Source organism: Euprymna scolopes, chromosome 43 (genome assembly GCF_053919585.1).
Source record: "Euprymna scolopes isolate OS-2025 chromosome 43, ASM5391958v1, whole genome shotgun sequence".
NCBI lineage: Eukaryota > Metazoa > Mollusca > Cephalopoda > Sepiida > Sepiolidae > Euprymna > Euprymna scolopes.
The window spans coordinates 4,813,864-4,827,275 of record NC_136524.1 but is presented as its reverse complement, the minus strand read 5'-3'; the positions used below and the strand labels follow the sequence as shown (position 1 = coordinate 4,827,275).

Here is a 13,412-nt window from a genome sequence, read left to right as displayed (position 1 = left end):
TATTATTTATCCCTTTTGTATAAGTTATGGTTTTGTGTTTTTTGCTCTTATTTTTCGATTTTAGCTACGTTTATCTTAGTAATCACTGAGATTAGCTAAGTGTTTCCAAATAAATATTACCAAAGACAACATAAGTTTACTGCAATCGTCAAACCGTTAAAGAATGGAAACCCCTTCATCAGACACCAAAAAAATTACGACGAAAGCTAATAATGGTATATCTTTTATTCCCTTTGGTATAAGTTGTTTTGTTGGTTGTTTTCATAGTTACGTGCTTAGGGGGGGGATCGTTAGCACTAGCTGGATGTTTGCAAATAAATGTTACCAAAGGCGATATAAGTTTAATGTAATCGTTAAACCTTTAAAAAATCGAATACTCCTGGACAACCACCAGAAAAATTACGTCGGAGATATATTATTTACTAAATGGTATAAGTTACTTTTTGTTATTGTTTGTTTTTATAGTTACGGGGGGGTATTTTTTAAATCACCAGGTGTTAGAAAATTACTGTTTCCAATGGCAGGATACGTTTCTTGCAATGGTGAAGCCGTAAAAATTAAAAAATATTACGTCGACAAATTGTGATGTAATATTTATTGTTTTGGTATCATGTGGTCTCCTGGAATTAGGGTTTCACTGAAACGTGTATGCACATTTGTAAGCAATAATGTTTCTATAATAAACAGACTATGTTTTTTTTTATTTACGTTTCACTTTTTTATATGGTAGTCCTTAACTTATGAAACTCAATATATATATATATATATATATATATATATATATATATATATATATATATATATATATAAAACTGAATGTGTGTGTGTGTGTATGTGTGTGTGTGTCTGGTCACGAATAGGCTCCTATATGGTTGACTATTTAAAAAAAAAACTGATTACATATAATGATAAAAGATGTATCGAGACACAGGAATGGGTATGTTTGATCTGGAAGAACGGTGGTTCATGAAAAATGGGGTCTGCGTTCGCGCCTGGTCCCCCAAGTATGGAAATAAAAAATTTAAAAAATAAAAAAAAAACGTTTACAAGTGTTTTGATATAGATGTACATAAGAATACTTTGATAAGTATGTTTTAACTTAAATAGGGATGGTATAATAAAATTGTGGGGTCTACGTTCGCGCCTGGCCTCCATAGAATGGAAATAGGCACAAACTTTAATAAAGACTTTTCATATCTATCTGCGTAAGTACACTTTGATAATTATGTTTCAGTTTTAAGAAATATGGTATAATAAAATTATGGGGTGTTCGTTCGCGCCTGACCTCCATAGAATTGAAATATGTCATAAAGTTTAACAAGGTTTTTTTAATATAGATCCACAGGTAAGTGTTTCAGTGTGAACAGGTATGGTATAATAAATTATGGGGTTTATCTATTTTATTTTTACTTTCATCATATTTTGCTTTGGTTTTGATACCCTCAAATTCAACCCAAATTTAGAACCCTTCCTTTTCATAACCTATCATAATTTCATAAATCAGAGTCCATTTTCTGTAGGCTGTTTTTGAATCAAGTCAACGACGGATACTTTTGCTAGTAGATATATATATATATATATATATATATATATATATATATATATATACATACATATTTATATACACACACATATATATACACATATATATACATATATATAGACACATATATATATACACATATATATATACACATACATATATATAAGTATATATGTACATATGTGTGTGTTTGTGTGTGTATGTTTGCGCGTGTGTGTGTGTGTGTTTGACGAAATATTTTCATCAATGTGTATTAGAAAACGAACTTAAGAAATGTTATCAAAGACAAGAAAAGTTTACTGTAATTTTCAGGCTGCTAAAATAAGGGCCTATCCTCCACAACCACACAAAACATTATGTAAACACCTACAGATATTATTCTATCCGTTTGGTATAAGTTTTTTTTTTTTTTTTTTAACTACGTGTTTCTTAGAAATTGCTAAGAATAGCTGAGTGTTTTGCAAATAAATGTTACCAAACGAAAGATAAGTTTACTGTAATCGTCAAACCGTTAAAGAATGGAAAACCCTTCAACAAACATCAACAACTTACGACAGCTAATGATATATTTTTTATTCCCTTAGGTATAAGTTTTTATCTGTGCCTTGTGTTCATAGTTACGCTTTGTTTTTTTTCTTTTTTTCTTTTTGGGGAGAAATCGCAAAGGATAGCTTAGTGTTTGCAAATAAATGTTACTTCTCGACAACAACCAAAAATATACCTCGAGAGATATATTAGTTATTACCTGTGGTATACGTTATTGTTTTTTGTGATTCGGTTTTATAGTTAGGCGACTTTTTATATCACTAGGTGTTAAGATAAAAAATTTTACTAGGCGCAAGATAATTATATTACAATGGTCAGGCCCACAAACTCTAAAAAATTACGTCGACAAATTGTGAGGTAATATTTATTCTGTTGCTATTAGGGTGTCTCCTGGAATTAGGGTTCCACTAAAACATATACCCAAATATGAAACCAATAATGTTTTTATAATAAACAGATTAGCATTTAAATTATATTTCTTTATATATATATATATATATATATATATATATATATATATATATATATATATATATATATATATATATATATGTATACTAGCCTTTAATATATGAAGCTCAGTATATATATATATATATAAACATATATATATACACACATATATATATATAGATATATACATATAAATATACACATATATATATGCATATATATATATATATATATACATATGTATATAAACATATATACCTACAGATATACATGCATATATACACATATATACATATATTACTTGGCCTTTTGGCCAAGATCAAAGTGTAGTATCTGATCGTAGATACTGCAAGTAAAGACCATATGTGGGGTAATCCAAAATATAAACCTGGGTCAATGTAGGGGCAACCCTTCATACCAATTGTCACTACCAGCTCCCCTACTCCCCGGAGAGTTGGTCTCCATTTCCCCTTCACTCATCACATTAAAAATCAGCCTTGTGCCTCATTTGCTCGATGGGGAAGCAAATAAATAAACTTTTGGCCAAGATCAAAGTATAGTATCTGTTCTTCAAATGCTGCACCTCCATTTCTTGTCCTCTTTCGGTGGAGGAGCAGTCCTTCACGGCTGAGACAATTTTTTATTTTATTTTTGTACGTTTTCTTCACGTAAAAAAACGACTCTGGTTTCTGACTCTGTCCCGTGGGGAGGCATTGTAAATAGGAACATATATGTACATATATACATATATATACATATAGATCTATAAACATACGTATATATATATATATATATATATATATATATATATATATATATATATATATATATGCATGTATATATACATATATATACATTTATAGTTACGTGTTTTTTTCTTTTCTTTTTTTTTTTTTTTAAATCGCTGAGGATATCTAGCTGTAAGCTTGTTTCCTTCAATAATTACAAGAAACCTTCTCTACCGCCAATAGCAATGGCCAAAGGCGCTTTATCTGAAAGTACTTCTTTTAAATTCCTCGACCTAACGTTCACAGGAAACATGAGTTGGAACATTTAAAATGAGAGAATTGCTAGGAACGCTGCGGAAAAGGTAGGTTCTCTCTACCTTGCTAGAAAGCTACTAACGCCCGAAAGTATCCTGTCTCTCTATAAGGCCACCATTCGCCCATGTATGGAGTATTGCTGTCATATTTGGCCTGGTGCATCTGCTACTAGTCTCTCACTCCTAGACAAGGTTCAAAAGAGAGTCGCCAATCTGATAGGCCCTGAACTGTCATCTAAGCTTCAGCCTCTGTACCATCGACGTAATGTAGCATCCCTCTGCCTGTTCTACAAGTATTTTAATGGTGAATGCTCTGATGAACTGCAAGCACTTGTGCCCCCTCGACGTAAATGCACCCGAAAAACCCGACAAGCAGCAAAATCCCATCCCTTCACAGTTGAGATCCTTAGATGTAAGAAAGTTTTCTACTCCAGTAGTTTCTTCCCCCAGAACCGCTAGACTTTGGAATTCCCTTCCGGGTCCCTGCTTCCCCAACTGTACTGACATGCAGAAGTTCAAGTGTAACGTTAACCGACATATTGCTGCCCAACTCCCACATAGTTTCCATGTAGCTTATGTCCCTGATAGTAGCCCCCTACATCAAAGTGGCAATGTGCCTTGTTTGGCGTGGAAATCTAATAAAAAAAAAAAAAATTAAAAAAATAATAATAATTAATAATCAATATTAGTTTTCTGTAAGGACGTTAAAATAAAGGATAACTCTCCCACAACCACCTGCAACGTTAACATAGATTGTGGATTATAGCATTTGGTAATAGTTTTTATTGTCGCTTGTTTGCTCGACTTTTCTTTCGAAATCGGTAAAGATATCTTGGGGTTAGCAAATAAATGTTACCAAAGGCAATAACCTTTTCTATAAAGATCAGGTCGTTGAAGTATAGAATGACACTCCCACGACTACCTGAGAAATTTAAAGAGATTGTGGATTATGGCGTTTGGTAATAGTTTTTGTTTTTGTTTCTTTGTTGTTTAAGCTGCGTGTTTTTGGAACTCGGTTAGGATATCTTGAGATTTACAAATAATTGTTACCAAAGGCAATACAAATTTCTTTAAAATTAAAGTATAGAAAACCTCTCTCACGACAACCTGAAAAATTAAGATGGATTGTGAATTATTGCGTTTGGTAATAGTTAATATTTTTTTGTGTGTCTGTTTTTTTTTTTTAAGCTATACCTTTTTTGGGAATCGTTAATGGTATCTTGGGGTTTAGAAATAATTGTTACCAAAGGCAATACAAGTTTTCTTTAACGAACAGGCTGTTAAAATATAGAATCTCTCTCTCTCTCTCTCTCTCTCTCTCTCTCTCTCTCTCTCTCTCTCTCTCTCTCTCTCTCTCTCTCTCTCTCTAGACAACCTGAAAAGTTTAGATTGATTGTGGATTATTGCGTTTGGTAATAGTGATAATTTTTGTTTTTTTGTTGTTTTTTTAAGAAACGTTTCCTTTGTAAATCGTTAATGGTATCTTGGGGTTTACAAAAAATTGTTACCAAAGGCAATACAATTTTCCTTAATGAAGATGCCGTTAAAATAGAGAATCTCTCTCTCTCTCTCTCTCTCTCTCTCTCTCTCTCTCTCTCTCTCTCTCTCTCTCTCTCTCTTGGTAATAGTTATAGTTTTCGTGTGTTTTTTTTTGTTTTTTTTACGTTACATCTTTTTTGAAAATCGTTGATGGTATATTGGGGTTTACAAAAAATTGTTACCAAAGGCAATAAAAGTTTTCTTTAACAATTAGGCCGTTAAAGTATAGAAAACCTCTCTCACGACCACCTGAAAAATTAAGATGGACTGTGGATTATTGCGTTTTGTAATAGTTAATAGTTTTTTTTTTGTTTTTTTTTGTCTGTTTTTTTTTTTTTTTTAAGCTACGCCTTTTTTTGGAAATCGTTAATGGTAACGAGGGGTTTACAAAAAATTGTTACCAAAGACAATACAAATTTTCTTTAACGAACAGGCTATTAAAATATAGAATATCTCTCTTTCGACCACCTGAAAAGTTTAGATAGACTGTGGATCATTGCGTTTCGTAATAGTTATAGTTTGTGTGTTTGTTTTTTTTACGTTACATCTTTTTTAAAAATCGTTAATGGTATATTGGGGTTTACAAAAAATTGTTACCAAAGGCAATACAAGTTTTCTTTAATAATCTTGCCGTTAAAATAGAGAATCTCTCTCTCTCTCTCTCTCTCTCTCTGTCTGTCTGTCTGTCTGTCTGTTTCTCTCTCTCTCTCTCTCTCTCTCTCTACCACCTGAAAAATTTAGATAGATTGTGGATTTTTGCGTTTGATAATAGTTATAGTTTTTTGTGTTTGTTTTTTTTTTTAAGCTACGTTTCCTTTGGTAATCGTCAATCGCATCTTGGGGTTTACAAAAAATTATTACCAAAGGCAATACAAGTTTTCTTTAATAATCAGGGCGTTAAAGTATAGAAAAGCTCAATCATGACCACCTGTAAAGTTAAGATGTATTGTGGATTATTGCGTTTGGTAATAGTTATTGTGTGTGTGTGTGTGTGTGTGTGTGTGTGTGTGTGTGTGTGTGTGTGTTTTTAAAGCATCATTTGTCTTGGAAATTTTTATATGGCATCTTGGGGTTGGCAAATAAATGTTACCAAAGGCAATGCAAGTTTTCTTCAATAATCAGATCGTTAAAGTATAGAAGAACTCTCTCACGGCCGCCTGTAAAGTTAAGATATATTGAGGATTATTGCATTTGGTAATAGTTTTTGTTTTTTGTTTCTTTGTGTTTTAGGCTACATTTTTTTGGAAATCAGTAGGGATATCTTAGATGTTAACAAATAAATGTTACCGAAGGCAACATAAGTTTATTGTTATGGTCAGACCGGGTAAATATGCAATAACCCTCCACAATCATAAAAAATACGTCGATTGATAGGGATATAGTATTTATTGCCTTTGGAGTCAGTTATTCCATTTGTGTTTATAGTTAATTGTTTTTTTTTTGGGGGGGGGACTTGGTGGGGAGAGCTAAGGGTTACCAAAGGCAAAAAATGTTACTGTATTGGTTAACCCGTTAAAGTATGCTCCCCTCCCACAACGACCGAAAACTCCGTTAATTTTTTCTTTCTCTTTTTGCAAAACAGTCACCACTTATCAAGGCTTGGTGACCACTCGAGGATAAGGGTTAATGAGTATACAGTAGTTAATTAGACAATATATCGTAGTATTCGTTCGTAGTGAAATTTGGTAAATTGGATTACTTAAGGGAACGGCTCATCCAGATTTGTTTACGTTGGACTTGAAGACAGCTTTATTGTAGTCAGTTGGAAAGCAGGAAAACGGAACAGAGTTCCACAGGCGTGCAGTTAGAAGAAATAAACTTTGTTCATGGAATCTACGTTTAGGTTTAGGTACAGATAAAGAGTCGGAGAAATTATTGATAGTTGTTTCAGTTAGACGAGTGTTTTTCTTTTTTTTTTAAAGTCAGGACAGGGGGACCACAGAATGTAGCTCAGACGAGCACTTGCCATGAAAATAATGATAAAGCAGAGACAGGTTTGTAATGTCTCTTCTGTAGGAAAGTGTTTGCAGGGAGCAAAAAGAGAAAAGACTAGGTAGTGATGTATTGGGTTTGGTAATAGTTTTCTTTCTATTTTCTTTTTTTTTTGTGGGTATGCATGTGTGTTTTAACTATGTGTGTGTGCGTGTGTGTGTGTGTGTGTGTGTGTTTTAGAATTCGGCGAGGAGTTCGAATATAAATGTTACCAAATGCAGGCCGTCAAAGAATGTGTTTACTCGCCCCCTCCACACACTCACACCCACACACACACACACACACACACACACACACACACACACACAACCCATCGAAAAAATGACGTTGCTTTGCCCGTGGTAATAGTTATTACTAGTAGGAAATAGGAGCGCCTGGCTTTGCCCGGTCGTAAAATACTTTTAAATATGATATTTTAATTTGTCCAGATTTCATATATATTATTAGAGAGTCGTGATATTAAAAGTACAAATATATTTGAGTGCCATCAGGTAGAATCGAAACCGAAACCGTAGCAGTCAAATCTGGTGACGTAACCACTGTACAAACGTAACACGCATATGAACTGATTAAAAATAAAAAAATTAAAAATTAGAAATAAACTATTATTTCCATGGCAGGTGCTCGTGTGAGCTCCATTCTCTGGTCCCCCCTCGCCAATCTTTCACGAAAAACACTTGTCTATCTGAAACCACTGTCAATAATTTTCTCCACTCTTTATCTATGCCTAAACCGAAATGTAGATTCCATGAACAAAGTTTCTTTCTTAGAAGTGCAGGGCTATGGAACTCTCTTCCGTTTGTCTGCTTTCCATCTGACTACAATTTGGCTGTCTTTAAGTCCAACGTAAACAAATTCTTGACGAACCTCCCCATTAAATAATCCAATTTACCTACTACTTCCTACTACTAACGATTAATAAGAATTTATCCTATTGACTATACACTCAATAACCCTTATCCTTGAGTGACCTCTGGGCCTTGATAAGTGGTGACCCCTTTAAAAGAAAAAAAGATGAATGTAAAAAACGTATAACGATTTTTTTCAATTTTTATTCATTTTTAACCCCGTCAACTAATTTTCCCAGCTAAAGATTCATAAAAGAACGGTCTATAACAATCGTTTGAGGCCCCAAGCGTCGCTCTGCGATTTTTTATTTTGGAGGAGGGAGCAGGGAGCCGGAATGGAATTCTAAAGTCTAGCTGTTCTGGGGAAGAAACTACTGGAGTAGAAAGCTCTCCTACATCTAGGGATCTCCACTGTGTAAGGGTGGGATTTAGCTGCTTGTCGGGTTTGTCGAGGGTATTTACGTCGTGGGGGCACAAGTGCTTGCAGTTCGTCAGAGCATTCACCATTTAAATACTTGTAGAACAGGCAAAGTGATGCAACATTTCGTCAGTAGGACAGAGGCTGAAGGTGAGATGAGAGTTCAGGACCTATCAGGTTGGCGAATCTCTTTTGAATCTTGTCTAAGAGTGAGAGACGAGTAGCAGATGCACCAGCCCAAATATGACAACAATACTCCATACATGGGTGAATAGTTGCCTTATAGAGGTACAGGATACTTTCGGGCGTTAGTAGCTTTCTAGCACGGTAGAGAGAACCTACCTTCTTCACAGCGGTCCTGGCAATGCTCTCAATGTAATTGTTCCAACTCATATTTCCCGTGAACGTTAGGCCGAGGAATTTAAAAGAAGTACTTTCAGATAATGAATCTTTGGCCATTGCTATTGGTGGTCGAGAAGGTTTCTTGTAATTATTGAAGGAAACAAGTTTAGTATTTGCCCTATTGAATGTGACCATCCATATTAGACAATATATCCATGAAGAAGGTCGGCGGTTACACCGATCGAAACGTTGTCAAAATGACATTTAAGGGCGGACCTGTACGAGAGTGCCCACCCTCGAAAAATGCGTTTTTAACTTTAAAAAAAGGTTTCTTTTTTTTTTGTTTTTACGATTATCATAGATTACAGACGTAAGCATGTTAAATTGAAAAAATAACAAATTTAATAACTTTTAAGAAGGGGGTTCAATTTCTCGTTATAACGTTCTTATCACGTGGCACATCGGTAAAGAAATGGAAAGTAAGTTAGGTAGCAATGAAGTAGAACGTTATAACGAGAAAGTGAACCCACTTCTAAAAATTTAGTAATTTTTTTTGTTTTTTTTTTTTTTTGCTAATATCATACTTAAATCTGTAAGCGATGATAATCGCCGGAAAAAAAAAAAAGAAAAAAGTGTAAAAAAAAAAAACACCTTCTTTCTTAGAACTGTGGAACTATGTTTCATTTTTCTGCTTTCCAACTGACTACAATATGGTTGTCTTCAAGTCCAACGTAAATAAATTCTTGATGAACCGTTCCCCTTATGTAATCCAATTAACAAAATTTCCATTACTAACGATTACTTTTATATTATCCCATGCACACTCACTAGCCCTTATCCTTGAGTGATCTCCAGGCCTTGATAAATAGTGACCCTATGTGAAATAAAAGGAATATAGAAGTTGATACCTACTACGGACATTAATTTAGCCTACCTATATATTAATTTAATGTTAGTCGTACGTTATCACCTTCTATCCTTGTTTTTAATAAATAGGACCTCCCGATCCAATAATTTATAATCTGGAAACGTGATATACGTACGTATGTTAAAATTCCGACGATACAAATATATAGAATATTTGGTTTTGTGTGTGTGCGTGCGTGTGTGTGTGTGTGTGTGTGTGTGTGTGTGTGTGTGTGTTTTGCTCCATCTGTATTGGAAATTGATGAGGTGGTTGCGAAATAAATGTTACCAAAGGCAACAACAGTTATTATTATTGTCAAGTCGTTAAAGTATATATTTGCCCATACACACACATTGGAAAGATTGTCGATTAGAAACTTATTTATTGCCTTTTGTAATAGTTCTTATTTATTATTTTTGTTGTTGCTGCTTTTTATGTGATTTTTTTTTTTTTTTTTTTTAGTTACGTGCTGTTGAAATCGCTTAGGTGGTTATTAAATAAATGTTTCCAAAGGCAACAAATGTTATTATTATTGTCAAGCCGCTAAAGAATATAATTACCTTTGCACACACAATCAATTGGAAAAATTATTTCCATTATAAACTACATTATTGCAATTGGTAATAATAATTTTTTGTGTGTGTGCGATTTTTTTTTAGTTAGGTGTTGTTGAAATTGCTGAGGTGGTTGTTAAGTAAACCTTACCAAAGGCAAGAAAAGTTACTGTTCTTTTTTAAGGCCGTTGAAGTATATATTTACCCGTACAGACACCCAATCAATTGGAAAAATTATGTCGATTATAAACTACATTATTGCCTTTGGTAATAATCTTTTTTGTATGTGTTTCTTTCTTTTTTTTTTTTTTTTAGTTAGGTGTTGATGAAATCGCTGAGGTGGGTGTTAAATAAACGTTACCAAAGGCAAGAAAAGGTACTGTTCTTTTTTAGGCCGTTAACGTGTATATTTACCCGGACAGGCACCCAATCGACTGGAAAAATTATGTCGATTATAAACTAAATTATTGCCTTTGGTTATTATTATTATTATTATTATTATTATTATTATTATTATTATTATTATTATTATTATTATTATTATTATTATTTTTATTATTATTATTATTATTATTATTATTATTATTATTATTATTATTATTATTATTATTATTATTTGTATGTGTTTCTTTTTATTTTTAAAGTTATGTGTTACTGCAATCGCTGAAGTGGTTTTCAAATAAATATTACCAAAGGCAAGAAAATTTACTGTTTTTTTTTAAGGCCGTTAAAATATATATTTACCGCTACACAGACAACCAATCGAAACTAAATTATTGCATTTGATAATAGTTATTATTTGTTTTTTTGTTTTTTTTTTGGGGGGGGGGGTTATGAACGTAGTAGAAATCATTTAGGTGGTTGACAAATAAGTCAAGAAAATTTACTGATATTTTAGGTCGTTAAAGTATACATTTACATCTATAGACATAATCGATCTAAACTAAATGTTTGCCTTTGTTAATAGTTATTACTTGTTTTTTGTTTTTGTTTTTTCGTATGTCTTTTTTTTTTTAGTTAAGTGCGAAGTGGAAATCGCTAAGGTGGTTTTCAAATAAATGTTACCTAAGGCAAGAATTTTTTTTTCAGGCCGTTATAATATATATTTACCCCTACACAGACAATCAATCTAGACTAAATTATTGTATTTAGTAATAGTTATTTGTTTGTTTGTTTTTGATTTTTTGTTGCTTTTTTTTTTTTTTTTGCTTTTTGTTACGTACGTAGTGAAAATCGCTAAGGTGGTTGACAAATAAATGTTACCAAAGGCAAGAAAAGTTACTGTTTTTTTTTCAGGTCGTTAAAGTATATATTAACCCCTATATATATACAATCGATTAAAGTAAATGTTTGCCTTAAAATAACACATAAAAAAGACAATATAAACCAAATAATAACTATTAAGTTATTATTTGGTTTATATTGTCTTTTTTATGTGTTATTTTTTTTTAGTTACGTGCGTAGTGGAAATCGCTAAGGTGATGTTCAAATAAATGTTACCAAAGGCAAGAAAAGTTACTGTATTTTTAGGCCGTTAAAATATATATTTACCCTTACACAGACAATCAATCTAAACTAAATTATTGCATTTAGTAATAGTTATTATTTGTTTTTTGTTTTTGTTTTTATTATTATTTTCCAATTAGTGCGTTGTTGAAATCGCTGAGGTGGTTGTCAAAAAATAAAGGCCAGAAAGGTTAGTGTTTTTGTCAATAAATTTACAACCACACACACACACACACACACACACACACACACACACACACACACACACACACACACACAATTAGAAAAAAATATGTCGATTTAAAACTAAATTATTGCCTTTGGTAATGGTTAATAATTTAGTTTCTTTGTTTGTTTTTTATCATGTGTGTGTGTGTGCGTGCGTGTGTGTGTGTGTGTGTGTGAGTGTGTGTGTGTGTGTGTGTGTGTGTGTGTGTGTGTGTGTGTGTGTGTGTGTGTGTGTGTGTGTGTTTTAGTTACGTCTGTTTTGGATATAGCTGAGATGGTTACCAAATAAATGTTACCAAAAGCGAGAAAAAAGTTACTGATTTGGCCAGGCCGTTAAACTATGTGTGTACCGACCGCCCCAACACACACACAGCCAATCGAAAAAAACATGTCGATTTGTAACTGAATTATTGCGTTTGGTAAAAGTTAATTTTTTTGCATGCGTTTTTTTATTTAAAATTTATTTAGTTACGTTAGTTTTGCAAGTCGCTGTTGGCGTTACTAAATAAATGTTACCAAAGGCAAGAACAGTTATCGTTCTGGTCAGGCCGCTAAAGTATAAATTAACCCCGCTCGTGCGATCACCATAATAGTCACGAGTGTGTATGTGTTGTTATAGTTATGTGTGTTTTACAAATAGCTAGGGGGGGATAAATGTTACCAAAGGCAAGAACAGTTACCGTTCTGGTCAGGCCGCTAAACTATAAATTAATCCCCCCTCCCGCGACCACGATAATAATCCCGAGAGAGTATGTGTTGTTATAGTTACGAGTGTTTTACAAATAGCTGAGGGGGGGGCAAATAAATGTTACCAAAGGCAAGAAAAGTTACAGTTCTGGTCAGGCCGCTAAAGTATGAATTAACCCCCGCAACCACCATAATAATCACGAGAGTGTATGTGTTGTTATAGTGACGTGTGTGTTAAAAATCGTTGAAAGGGGTTGAAAAATAAATGTTACCAAAGGCAAGAAGAGTTACCGTTCTGGACAGGCCGCTAAAGTATAAATTAACCCCCGCAACCACCATAATAATCAGGAGAGTGTATGTGTTGTAATAGTGACGTGTGCTTTACAAATTGTTGAGGGGGGGGGGTGAAAAATAAATGTTACCAAAGGCAAGAAAAGTTAGTTTAGCCCCATGCCCCCAACCACCGGTTAAAATATTACGTGGATACATAGTGATATAAGTTTTAATGCTTTTGGTTAAAGTTATTGTTGTTTGGTGTTTTTGTGTGTGTGTTTTTGTATATTTTTGTTTTTTAGTTATGTGTTGTTTTAAGGTAGTTGAAGATTATTGAAGATGTTTTCGGAACATAGACTTACCTTAAAATCCATCGTAAAATATCCTTTGGTATTGAAAGTAGGAACACGACAGTCGGAAGACACCACTGTCTCTGCGGCACGAGCTGAGATCGGTGTATGTGTGTGTGTACACGGCCGTGTGTGTACCTATGTGCGTATGTATGTGTGTGTGAATCTGTGTGAGTGTGTGTGT

At 33.5% G+C, this 13,412-nt stretch overlaps 1 protein-coding gene across 1 annotated transcript in view; it reads right to left on the bottom strand.

Moving 5' to 3' along the window:
• The window catches only part of LOC145268439 (histone-lysine N-methyltransferase MECOM-like), a 188,640-nt gene that overhangs the window by 166,392 nt on the left and 8,836 nt on the right, over positions 1 to 13,412 (bottom strand). The window contains exon 2 of the mRNA XM_080123998.1: positions 13,241 to 13,412. This exon is cut by the window's right edge and continues 93 nt beyond it. The gene's annotated coding sequence lies outside the window, so the exon portion shown is untranslated. The remainder of the gene's footprint in view (positions 1 to 13,240) is intronic.